Source organism: Bos grunniens, chromosome 3 (genome assembly GCF_055505025.1).
Source record: "Bos grunniens cultivar Pamir isolate PY7600 chromosome 3, Bosgru_T2T1.0, whole genome shotgun sequence".
Classification (NCBI taxonomy): Eukaryota; Metazoa; Chordata; class Mammalia; order Artiodactyla; family Bovidae; genus Bos; species Bos grunniens.
Genome location: NC_141167.1, coordinates 44,373,016 through 44,387,022, shown reverse-complemented (window position 1 = coordinate 44,387,022; position 14,007 = coordinate 44,373,016). Strand labels below are relative to the sequence as shown.

General features: G+C 40.4%; 1 protein-coding gene across 6 annotated transcripts in view; it reads left to right on the top strand.

Annotated features, from left to right (window-relative positions):
* Positions 1-14,007, top strand: part of WLS (Wnt ligand secretion mediator) — a 116,788-nt gene that overhangs the window by 41,306 nt on the left and 61,475 nt on the right. The gene's annotated exons all lie outside the window — the stretch shown is intronic.

Genomic DNA, 14,007 nt, shown 5'->3' with positions numbered 1-14,007 from the left:
GCTCTAGCCAAGTTCCATTGCCTTAGTGCCACAAGGGAGCTCACCCAGTGGAGTGATTTGAGAATTTCTGACAGGTCCCATGTTTCCAAATGTCTTTTCTGGTGAGGCTTTGAATTAAGCCATTGCCTAAGAAAAATATACCTGTCAAAATGGGAGCACCAACCCAGGAGCTCCCATTTTCCCATAAAATCAGGTTATTTTTCTAGTTTGCTCAGTTGTGATTCAATTCTCTGAGGGCATGAGGTATATCAGCATTTTGTGAGGGGGAGATTGGTGATTTTTGAGAGGCAGATTCACTTGTGACATCTGGGAATAGTATAGGGAATTTGTCCATGGATTAGAGCACTTTTTTAAATTCTAATTTTCTTGTATCAGAAATTATTGTGATACATAAGTATATTAATTTTACTCCCCTTAGGAGTTAGAACAGTATATATGCCTGATTGACATTTTATCTGGAACAGATTATGCTGAGATCATTTTTCAAAATGTAATTCTATCCCTAATTCATTCACTCTTTTACTCATTAATTCAGACTGCTTTTGAGTACCCACTGCTACCACACACTGAACTGATGGCTGGACATGTAGATACATATGAAAACACTGTCCTTCAAGGGGCTTACAGTGGAGATGCCAGGCAAATAATCAATCATTACAGTACAGTGTCCAAAGTATACCCAGGAGCTGTGGGAGTATGAAGAGAAGGCTTTAGAGCAGAGAAAGGGAAGTCTGCCTTGGCATACACACATACACATGCGTGCACTTGTGTGTGTGTAAAGGTGAGCAGACAGATCTTTGAGGTGAGTATTAACGAGTGAAAATTCTGACAAGGAATTGGAGATGAGGGTGGGTGCAAGTGGAAGATCATTTTCTTTTAATTTAGTTTATTTTGGATTTTTTTTTTTTTTTTTTTGGCTGTGCTGCATCTTAGTTGTGGGATGTGGCATCTTCAATCTTTGTTGCAGCATGCAGGATCTTTATTTGCAGCATGCGGGATTTAGTTCCTTGACCAGGGATCAAACCTGGGCCCACTGCATTGGGAGTGCAGTGTCCTAGCCCCTGAACCACCAGAGAAGTCCCTGGAAGAGCATTTTAGCTAGAAGGAGTGATTGATGTGCACTTGGACCTTCATATTAATAACAACTGACACATTCAAGGGGTACTTCCTATTATTCCTACTCTCTTGCCTATTGACTTGCTTGCTCATTCATCGTTTGTGTAACACATTTATTCATTCAAATTTACTAAGTTTCAACCATGTGTTAAGTACTAGATACAGAAGATACAAGATTGAAGAAAGCACTAGGGAAGAAATGGTTGAGAAACAGATCCTTAAACATATGATTAAGAAAGCTAAGTGCTATAATGAGAGGAGTATACAGTATAATGTTTGAGCTTCAGGAAGGGAAATTTGCTATGAGGTTAAAAACGGAGACTAAAACTAATGTGTATACCTTGAGGTTTGGGTTTTTGTATTCCTAGTTCCCAGAATGTATTCAAGAAAAGGAGAATTAGCATCATTAGAGGAGCCATGGGAAGCTGACATGGGTAGATTAACTGATTTATGTTCTGATGTGAAGGTCAAGGACATAGTACTCTGTTATCTGGGCTGGTTGCCTGTTGTGTATTTCCATATAATGTTCCCAGACAGACTCCTAACTCCAAGGGTAAAGGAAATGATTTACTCTGTAATAGAAATTAAATAATTGCTCTGTATTGGCTGTAGTAGTGCTGGGTAACAAATTATCCTAAAATTTAGCAGCATAAATCAATAAACATGTATCAACTCCCTGTTTCTCTGGGTCAGGAATCTGGGCACAGATTAACTTGGGAGTCTCTGGCTGACTCTTCTGAGGTTGCAGTCAAGCTGTTGGTCTGGTCTACAGTCTTATCAGAAGGTTGAAGCTTCAACTGAGCTTGCAACTGGCATCTGAAGAGAGGGACAGTTTTGTAAGGCCGAGCCCTTTACCTGTGGAATCTGATGTTATCTCTGGGTAGATAGTGGTGTCAGAATTATTGGATGTGTGGGAAATTCCACCCTCCATCCTAATTGGTGGTCAGAACCTATTACATATCTGAATAACTTCACAGAGGAATTGCTTCCCATCATATATTAAATCTAAACATCAAAAATATCTGTGTTGATGAGGCTTTAACTAAAACACTGCTATATGTAAGTGAAATGTGAATGCATTGTATGGTTTTTTTCCCCCAAGTACATCTTCAGGTTCCAAAATACATTTTATCTTCATCTAGAAAAAGAGTGGACTAAAGATTCTTAAACAACATCCTTTAATTTCTTATAACGTGAAAATCTGTACTTAATAGGGACACACTAAAATTCTAATAAGATGGACAACTAACAGTCGCTTCAATAAATAAACTGGAACCATCAAGAAAACCAAATTGATCAAAAAATTCTTATTTTGAGCAGTAGCTGTGATGGGGCTTGTTGACTTTAATTTGAACATGTTATATGTTGGGTTCATGAGAATATTCTTAAGTGCATTTTCTTTACCATTTGCTAATGGACATTAAAGAGGAAATCAGTTAAAGAGGGATGGTATACCTTTGCTGAGTTATATAGACATATGCATATCATAATATTTATGGGACATAGTAGATCTAGGTTTCCCCCTGATCCTTATATTAAAGAGTATGTGCAACCTCCTGTCTACTTTTTACATTTTATCATTGTTTGAATGCCTTTCTGATAGCAGTATGTGGGGCAGAAGAAAAAAGATTGGGAATGTGGTTAATAAGATCCTATTATATGTGCATGACTTTCTGTTTATTAAAGATTCAGTGCTAGCAATATTACCTCAAATGGAAGGAAGCATCAGGACCAATCCTGTTTTTTCTTTAAGCTTTCCTAGGCAGTCTATGAAATGAGTTTCAGATTTCAAATAATAAGAGATTTCACATTTGGACTATTAAAGTTAGGATTTTATACACACATGCAGAGTTTTCATGTATCTTTTAAGGGTCTTTGAGCAGACAAAATAATCAAAGGACTATATATTTTACATGACAGTCATTTGGAGCTAAATTGTTTATTCCTTTTAAACTTTCAATTTAAGATGATACAGGTTTTGGCTAGAATTTGAGATCTTGACTATCCCTCAGAAACTGAATAAGCATTGACATTCACTTTAAAAACTGGTCATTGTTTCATCAATTCCAAGATTTCATCAGACTCATGTCTTGAAAGTGAAAGTGAACGTGCAAGTCGTTGTATCTGACTCTTTGCGACCCCATGGACTTTACAGTCCATGGAATTCTCCAGGCCAGAATACTGGAGTGGGTAGCCTTTCCCTTCTCCAGGGGATTTTCCCAACTCATTGATTGAACCCAGGTCTCCCACATTGCAGGAGGATTCTTTACCAGCTGAGCCACAAGGGAAGCCCAAGAATACTGGAATGGGTAGCCTATCCCTTCTCCAGGCGATCTTCCTGACCCAGGAATTGAACTAGGGTCTCCTGCATTGCAGGCGGATTCTTTACCAACTGAGCTATTAGGGAATCTCTATGTCTTTGGAGGGGGAAATAATGATATTATAGAGTAATTTATAGTAATAAAAGTGTTTAGAGAATGTGTATATTTTATTTGAGAAAGATAGTCCATGTTTGTTATGCAAAATAAGTATACTTGAAAGAGCAATTTTAAACAGAATTCCTACTTGCATTTTTTTTTTTAAATATTTATTTGCTGTGCTGTACAGCACTGCATTTGGGATCTTAATTCTCTGACCAGGGATTGAACCTGCATCCCCTATATCCCTGCATTTGGAAGCACATGGTGTTAACCACTGGGTCCCCGAGGAAGTCCCCCTACTTTGATTTTTTAAAAATAAACATTTAAATAACCTACTACTTCATTCATTGCTAAGTATGAAAAGTAGTAACCAGTTCAACTTGTAAATAGTGATAGTTTTAAAAGGGCTTTCCTGATAGCTCAGTTGGTAAAGAAACCTCCTGCAATGCAGAAGACCTTGGTTTGATTCCTGGGTCAGGAAGATCTGCTAGAGAAGGGATAGGCTATCCACTCCAGTATTCTTGGGCTTCGCTTGTGGCTCAGATTGTAAAGAATCTGCCTGCAATGCAAGAGACCTGGGTTGGGAAGATCCCCTGGAGAAGGGAAAGGCTGCCCACTCCATTATTCTGGCCTGGAGAATTCCATGGACTGTATAGTCCATTGGGTCGCAAAGACATGACTGAGCAACTTTCATTTTTAAAACAATAGTCTGCAAGAACTGGGAAGGGAAAGCCAGTCAAAGAGAATCTAGAGACTTCTAGATACTTGGAAACTGGCTGTTGTTGTTGTTTAGTTGCTTGGTCATGTCCGACTGTTTGCGATCCCACTGACTGTAGCCTGCTAGACTCCACTGTCCATGGAATTTCACAGGAGAGAATACTGGAATGGGTTGCCATTTTCTCCTCCAGGGGATCTTCCTGATCAGGGATCGAACCCTCGTCTCCTGTGTCTCCTGCATTAGCAGGCAGATTCTTTTCTACTAACGTCACCTGGGAAATTGGACTGTTCAGTAAATGCCAACTCAAGGTGGTTCTCTGTGTCTCATCTGTGGATGCTGAGGGCCTACTGAACTGTTCTGTATAGGTGACTTGAGCATCCATAATTTTGGTATCACTGGGTGGGGATTTGGGGGTGGGGGTGGTCCTGGAACCAATCTCCCGTGGATAATGAGGGATGACTATACGAATTCTGTCTGTTTCAACAGACAGCAGACCTGTCTGTTGAAATCTGTGTTTGGGTCAGTGGTTGACTTTTACCTAAACATTTCAGAGGCATGGGATTAATGTGTTTATCAGGGCACAAACATGGTGCTTCTTTAGAGCTGAAAAGGACAGAGGACTTCAGTTTTTGTTCTGGAGAGTTAGAAAATGGAGGGAGTGAGTAGACTAAAAAATGTCAGAAAAAAGTCAGCCTAAACACCTGGTGTCTGGATGGTTAATTGTTGGAAAAAACGAATGTTTATCTATGTGATGGGCTTAGATAGTTCTGTAACAACAAATTATTTTATTTGAAAATATCATCTAGAGTGGAGGTATACCTTTCTTTTCATAGTGTTTTATCAATCACTCAATTTACATAGATATTTTTAAAATACAGGTTTGGGATGGCCGAAATGGTACTCACTTGTAATGTAATATCACTCTACTGATTACGACTGCAAGTCACATACTTAGCATAACCTCAGACTCTCTATGGGGCTTCTTTTGAGGAACTTGGGGGCTGAGACCAAAGAAAAAGATATTTGTTTATTTTTTCAACATGTGTCTACCCAGCTTTCAAATTTTCTCTTGAAATAGAAGCACTGAAATTCATTGGCAGGAAGCATCAGGATGGATTGATCTGTCTTTAGCAGTAAATCTAGGATTTTCAGATGTCTAAAAATCTCTTAGGCTGAAGAAGTACTGATAAATGGGGAAAGCCAGGGTATTCTGTTCTTAGGTAATGAAGTCATTATGTCTTGCCTTGAGCCCTATGCTGTACTTTGCAACTGAGCACTAAATCTTAACTTGTTTCACTTTTGCAAATGACTACATGAAATGATCAAATTATTTCTCTAACAGGTGATTTTTCTTTTCTCAAACTGAAAATATTTCTTTGGAATATTTCTAGTAAACATATAGAACAACATTATTACCCAGTCATTTTTCAAGTCAGATGTCTGAGTGCCCTGGGAGAAAACCGCCTAACTTTTCATGAAATGATTGTACTCTTTCATTTGCGTAGCTGTTGTAGCATGTTAGGTAGACACCAGATGAAGATAATTAGGATAAAGGAACAAGCTGCTGCTGCTGCTAGGTCGCTTCAGTCGTGTCCGACTCTGTGCGACCCCATAGACGGCAGCCCACCAGGCTTCCCCGTCCCTGGGATTCTCCAGGCAAGAACACTGGAGTGGGTTGCCATTTCCTTCTCCAGTGCATGAAAGTGAAAAGTGAAAATGAAGTCGCTCAGTCGTGTCCGACTCTAGTGACCCCATGGACTGCAGCCCACCAGGCTCCTCCGTCCATGGGATTTTCCAGGCAAGAGTACTGGAGTGGGGTGCCATTGCCTTCTCAGAAAGGAATAATCTACTGACTGTAAAAAATGAACTGTCACTTTATCTAAAATGATTGGGGCGGATTTATAGAAGGGAAAAGATGGAATCCTTTTGTGATCTTATTGTTGACCATCAGCAAGAGCTGTGGTTCTTAATTTTCGGATGCCTCTCGAGAAGAGTCTACTAAGAGAGCTTAATGGAGCAGAGGACTCTCTACACCGTAAAACTGTAACTGGTGTGATGGAGCAGACCGTTGGTAATATGGTGTCCACACAACAGGAATTCCATGCTTCATCAGCTAATCCTCTTTAACAAACTATGTTGAAGCAAGTCACTGAGAAGAAATCTAATTCTACCCTCCCACTCCCATTCCCCCACCTTCCCTAAAAGAGACTTCTTTGGTTTATGACTAAGTTACAGTCTCATAAAGAAACATTTCTGAGTGGATAGTTTTTATTATAGGCTAGTGACACCAAGAGTTTTAAAGTTCTTTTGTAAATTTCTTTACCTACCCCGGTGTCAATGGGGGAAGAAATAAAAACTTCAAAATTTTACTCTTCTCTCTCCCTACCCCCTCAAAAGAAGATAAGCTGAGAAAGCTCAAAACACACCAGAAAGATGCAGCAGCCTTAAATGGAGTGGGGTTTGAGGTGGTGAGTAAAGGTAGAGAGGTTGTCAATATTCAAGATGAATTTACATGGCCAGTCCTCTTTCTTATAGAGTTGTGTTTCCTCTTCAAACCAAGGCTAGAACCTAGAATTTACAAGTATAATAACTCCATCTTACGTAACTTACCTGACTTAAAATAGAAGGAAACTAAAATCACAGGAGAGGACCGTATTTTGTTGATTATAACCCAGGATAGTGAATATTAAAGACATCATGTTTGTTTATGCTCATTCATGGATTATCTTTCCCTTTGAGGGAATCTTCAGGAACAATTGAAATTAACCATTGTGAACATGTTTATATTGGCAGGAGGGTGAGAACCTTTGGCTTTGTTGTATTTGGGTGTGATATGTGTAAGCCCATGACTTGGACAGCATCCCTATAAAGCTGTCTGGATCTCTATACTTTCTGGCTCAATGGTTTTGTGTTATGTATTTCCAAGTGAACAAATTCAATCAAGAAACAGAGTTGGACTCTTTCAAAACCTTTCCAAGACTTTATTTATTTATTTTTTTAATGTTGATAGTTGCTATAGCTTCTCAGGTGGCTCAGTAATAAAGAATCCGTCTGCTGATGCTGGAGACATAGGAGACGCGGGTTCAATCCCTGGGTTGGGAAGACCCACTGAAAGAGGAAATGGCAACCCACTCCAGTATTTTTGCCTCGATAATCTCATGAACAGAGGAGCCTGGCGGTCTATGGTCCATGGGGTTGCAAAGAGTCTGACACGACTGAGCACACATATAGTTTGTTATATGAGATCCCTCCCACTTTCTTCTAGTCATCCATTGACTTATTGGTCAATTTAGCATTAGAAAGTAGATTGTGTTGGATTGGTCTCTAGTCTTAGCAAAACACTCATCCATGGTGTTGAATAATCTGTAGTAATTGTTACTAAACATCCACTGTGTGATTGCAGACTTTGAGCACTGGAAGAACGGTCAGAATGCTATTGGTCTAATAATTTAAACAGGACTTTATGGGTAGACTTCGAGGACCATATGAGCCCCTGATACTGTGTGAAATTTTAGTCCTGTTTACTTATGTGTGTTTTGGGAATAAGAGGTTTTGAGGCTTTTGTCAGATTTTCAAATGGGCCCCCAAATGTTAAAGGACTAATTTATGAGATGAGGGAACCTTACAATACTTGCCCACTGTAGCACAGCTGGCTGGAGACAGAGCAGGATCTCCTGGTTGTATATCAACTGTGTAGACTAAATATACAGGTCAGTGAGGCTTCTATCAGACAGAGGCCTCTTAAGATTCTTGGATAGAATGCACTGGTCATTCTAAAATGGTATATTTTCTTTTTTTCAATCTCCCAAGTTCAAGTTCAGGAAATGTAGTGCAGTCTAGAATCTAGACTAGGAGGTAGGCTGGTCCTGTTTATAGTGCCACAGCTGCAGATCACCCACGTGTCTCATTTCCTGCTCTGAGTTTAGAATATAAATGAGGAGATTCTCTTTGCATCCATAACAAGTATATCCTGGTTACTAAAATAAAAGCCTGGTAACATCAATGAAAAATGTGAGCAGCAAAGCCACCACAAGCAGCAGATTCCTTGATGGCGCCCCACTATATATAAGACATTTTGTGCTTTTTACCTCCTCTTCTAATTTTGGGTATTGTCAGTACTTAAATGCCAGTCAGTCATCACATAACTAATGTAAGGTTATTTTATGGAAAATCATACCTTTATTTGGGGTGACCTAAGAAAATAAGAAGTAAAATTATTTTCTGAATGATACTTCTGAAAGCAAAAGAAAGTTAGATGGAGAAAGAAAATCCTTTGTTATACAAAGCAGAATTTTACTTAAAATGCCAGGGACTCTACAATGGAAAAAAACACTTTTCTCAATAGCTTCGTACTATCTACACACTGATGCTAAAAATGGTTCCGGTTCTTCTTTTGCTTTAGTAAATTAGTGCTCATGGTATTAGTAGGAGAGGTAGTAATTCTTTGAAGGAAGAGGAGGTTCTGGTTTTTTAATCGTTCTGGTTTAGGTTGTTCCTTAAGATATTTGTCCACTGAATCTATCTTTGCTGTCTTACTGGTTATTCATACTATGACCACAAGGGAAAGCCCAGGCCTGACCTAACAGACAAGATTATATGTTCTTTAAATGTAAGGGCTAGGGGAAGATAGAAGAATTTAGTGTCTTTTTAAAAAATTGCTGCCACGTAGAAAAGTTTTAATAGATGAAAATGTTCAGCAATGAAAAGGCTGTCTCTCTAGGTAGTGAGCAGCCTGTCATTGGTAGCAATCAAGCAGGAGCTGGTTGAGGGGGCAATCATAATGATGACCACAGTGATAACTTGCATTTAGTGTTGATTTCTTTACAAAGTACTTTTGTATTAGAGATACTGGTGGTTGTCTCTGTTGCCAGCCATTTGCTTTGGCTTCATATCATTTTCTTACAGAACTTGTCTATTTCTCCTCCCTCAGAGTGTGGACTTCCATCATGCCTTCTGAATGGGCACCTGACCACATAATCAGTCCCTCAGTCATAGCTGATTGGATTAGGATGGGCCCTTGCCCCAAGGGGGAACAATCAGATTCTGTCTTATACGAAATTGGGGTTCACTATTTCTAGGCTCACCTTCATTGGCATTTAAACTGAAAAGTCCTGAGGGCTGCCTGGGCAGCCATCATTCGTCTCATGCCTGGAGAAGCAGAGAAAGTTGGTTGGCAGAGTGGGAAAACCGGATACAAAGAGAAAAGTGGAGATGAAGGACCATGGGGTATAATTACAATCGACTACAAATGATAAATCTCTCCCTGACAGTTTTCTCTTCCTGGTTCTGGTTCCTCAAGCTTGTCGGCACTTGAGCTTCTCAAGATACCTTTGTATCCTTCCTGCTAATTTCTACTTAAGCTAGTGTGTGTAAAATCCTGTTACTTGCAAACAAATTATCTCTGAGTATGACAACTTTATTTTTATTTCATCTGATCATCTCAACAGTTCTCCCGTATGGAATGAGAGGAAACTGAGGATGAGAGAAGTTAAATGATTTGTTCAAAGTCTCCTAGCTGAGATATAGAGGGGTTATAAGCATAAGTGATCTTGGAAATCGAGTGCCTCGATCCCGCTGAGTCTATGACATGGATCCATCGATAGTGCCCTGGAGAGGCTTCCTGATCTGAGTGGGAAATCATATGAGATGACCCTTAAGGTCCTGTCCACTCTATGTCTCTTTTGCTGAAAGTCCATGAGTCACTTAAGTTTCTTAGACTATAAAAATCTCATGAGTATCCCTTCAGTTACTTCAAAGACCCTCAAGAGTGAACCATTTTAGAAGATGCTGTTAGGTGGGGATGGATGCCCTTATGTTAGTGGGTAAACTTAGTGTTGAGTGAGTTTTCTTGTCTTTCATGTTGTTATGTGTTACCTTGTATTCATTTCTAGTCCTTGGGTAGGCAGACAGGGTTGGTGTACTGGAAGTGTATTTTTAGTCTGACATTAAAAAATGTATCATAGACACCAACTCAGGAAGCAGTTTTTAGGTGAGTCAGTATATAAATAACCTCAAAGAGTTTTCATAAAGGGATGGTGGATCTTTTAAATTTAACAGCCCAGCTTCTGAGGCCCCCTTTCCAAAGTCCTGCATTCATTTAGTGGTCATTTATTGGGCTTCTACTGTGTGCTGGCATTTTTTACTCAGAAATTAAGGTATAAAGATAAATCCTTATCTTTCATAATACAATTTTTAAAAACCTCATGGTCCTTCTTTGTTTACTTCTCTCTATCCTGAAACACTGAATTTTGAGGGCAGGGACTGTATCTTGTTCATCTTTGTGTCCCCATACTTAGCACAGCCCCAAGAACAGTAAATACTTGAGATGTACTCAAAAGAATTAGTTAGGAGCTCACTGTCTAGTTAGGAGAGAAAGAAACAAAAAAATCACACTAGTGTATTCAGTGCTAAGTGCCCAGAATATTCCACGAACACAGGAGGGGGAAATGATTAACTCACTGTGAATACAGTTTTTTAATTGAGCCTTCAAGGGTGGAGTCTTAATGAGAGATGGTGGAATCTGTGACTCTCTACTATCTGTTGGCAAGGAGGCAATCCAAGGGCAGCCTTATTTTGTTCTGAAGCCAGAGTATTGGGCCAAAAACTGGACCTGTCACTTAATGGATTTATGATACCTTTGGCAAGTAAGTTTCTGAATTTCCTTATACTTCATTTTCTTTATCTATAAAATGGAGATAATAGTAGTACCACGCTTATTAGGATTGTTTTAAGGATGAAACAGTAATACATATATGAGGTTTTTACATAGGAAGTATACAGAATAAATGTTCAATAAAGGTGAGTTACTGGACTTGAGCAGAGAGAATAAATGTAAGTTCTGAAGAAAACATAGTAGCCCAGAAAGGGCAGCAGTGGGACCCAGTGTGTAAAACAAGGACCTGAACAGATGCTAGCCACAGGCCTTTCACTACTTAAGGACAGCAGTTCTTAACTTTGGATTAAGAACCTTGACCTTGAGAGAAAAATGTGCACAAACCCCATAGAGATAGTTTGTATTCATATTTCAACTGAAGACCTGAAGGTCATCTGTGGGATTCAGAGGTTCATGAATCTCAAGGAAAGAGTTCTGCCCTCATGGTATAGGCAGACCCCCTGAGTGCCCAGTTGCATGTTGATAACCAGTGAAGCAACTGGAGAACACCCTGAAATAGAAGATGCGGGAAATTCTCAGCACGCTTAGGAGATTATGTGCACAAGGGATGATTTAATTATATTTGACTGTAAACATGAATATGTAAATTAAAATATTTGGGAATAGAGTAATAATTCAAGAAGGGAGCAAAGGTATGTGGGAGAAAACCTCTTAGAAGTCTGCAAATAGAGATTATAGAAGTTATGTGACTTCTCCAAAGTCATCTGGGTTGCAGCTGAGGAAGGCAGGACCAAGAACCCTGTTTTTCCACCATGAAATACTGTGAAATGACATGTTGTATGCAGAAGATGGTAAATTCCCTTGTTAAAAGAATTTCATATTGGAGAGAAAAGATAAGCTCCTAAAAGAAAGAGGCTGATTGGTGAGTTGCCTTGATGACTGGGCTAATAAATTTGGAGTTTGATCCTTAAGAAAAAGAATTGAAAAATCACATATTTATTACTGAAATGAAATGTGGAATTCAGGATTTGAAACTTGTAGCTTGTCCTTTGAATTATACAGCAGCTGGAAATCGTTTTTATTTCCCCCCAATCTGGACTTCTCACATGGTGGTCTTCCCAACAGGAGGGCATCTGTGAACTTTTTAATGGGAGAAGTCCTAAAGCTGGGTTAGGGCTGTGTTCGCACAAGGCTGGCTTCCGAGGCAGGTAAAATTTAACTCCCCTTTTGCTTTTCAGCCACAGACACAGCCATCGCTGCCACCACCAGCTGAGTAACTCAGAATCTAGGGGTTGCCAGTAATTGTGGGTTTTAAGTCACAGAGGAAAAAGATAAGAGGCGAGCAAGGCTGGTTTTTTCACAATTAAATGTTGCTCTCGGGCTTGTCTGTCGGCAGGAACCCAAGAGGTCAGGACCCACCAGCCATATTATTTTTCTCCCTGGCTGCCTGCTGTTACTCTTATCCCCTCCTCATTCATGGGAATGAGGAAAAGGTGGGTTGGAAATAAAAAGCTTTTGCTAGCCTACTTTTTCCTTTACGAAACTTGTCGGAAACAAAGCTTTCCGGTGAAACAGACGGGATCCCTTTAGGTAGCTGGCTTGTCCTGGCGACAGCACAAAGGTATTTTTATGGGGGGGAAAGAAACCATTGTTGAAATGTCCTCTTGTCATTTTATAGTTATGACATTGTTTTTTCTCCAGGACTGCCATGTACTCTGGAATTTTTACATTTGTTTCTGTTTAACTCTTTATGTTAGTCAACATCAAGTTTCTATCCCTGGTCACGCCAGCTCCATTGCAAGTGCCCTGAAGGCAGGGATTGTTTTACTGTTCTTTGTTTTTAACACAGCGCTGCAAAGGTACAAGGCAGTTAAGCATATTGGTGGTGTTTCCATTTTCTGTGTTCAAGAGATGTTAGAACTAGAGGGACCTTAGTCATCATATGTTCAACTTTAGTATTTAATGAAAGAATACAATGTGTAAAGTGACTTATTCCAATTGTACAGGTAATTAGTGACTTCCCCAGAGCAAGAAACAGGTCTCATCTCCTAACTCATGATGTAATGGGAGAGGCCTGGAGTGATGAAGTCAGGCAAAGCCTGTTCAGTTTGCCTCCCTCCCACACTGACACAGAGACCACACGCCTCGGTTTCCTCATTTTGAGATTACAGATAATCTTCTATATCTGGCTGGCATCTAGGTGCGGCTGAAAATATCTACACATAATAGGCACTCAAAAATGAGAGCTTTAGAGAATCTTTGTTCTGTCTTTTAAAAATACAAGACCTCCTTTACAAGAAAACACATTTCTGTGATCTCTTCACCATCCGAAAATGTAACTTGATTGCTATTGGTGAGAACAACTTAGGAGGAACAGCAGGCTAGCGGGGCTCTTGGGAGGATGCAGCCTGGAATGGACCAGAAGTAGAAAGTGGTCCTGCCCACAGATAAGAAAGGTAACAAGTGCCATGCCTGGGCCTGTGTTCCATCAGTCCTCAATGGGAGGGAGTTGGGTTGGCTTGTTCAGCAGTTGGTAAGGAATGCCTGCCGCACCCACCATGCTGGGAAAGAGGCTAGATAGAGATGTTGGGGGTTGGAGGGGATGAACAAGTCAATGGGCCTAACTTGCTGCAGGAGTGAGATGAGTGTAAATGATGGTAAGCCACCCAGTGAGAGAGGGAAGGGCCAGGGGCTGAGGGACAAGCACTCAGGAGGACACTGCCCATGCTCAGTGCTATTCAGAGGCGTTTGGGGGAGATAGATGCATGGAAAGATTGACCGAGATGGGGTGGGGCGGGGGGAGTGCCAACATTACCGGAAAGGAAAGAGTCTTTCAAAGGAGAGACTGAGAGAAGTACCTGGGGAGGAAGAGCAGAAGGAACCTGCTCTGAGCATCAGTGGCTCTTACTGAGGAAGGAGTGGGTGAAGGTCTTTGGGCCATGACCCAGAGCTCTGGTTTTTGGTTATCCTTCACTCTCACAGACATAGATGCCTTCTCTACCCTCTCTGTGGTGGTGAGTCTGTCTATCTCCTGGAAGCCTGTGCAGCTCCCCCACATTGTCCCATTGCTTCCTGGAGCTCAGGGAATGCCCTCACTGATGATCAAGGGGAGGACCTCATCTGCAAATGAGAACCCCAAA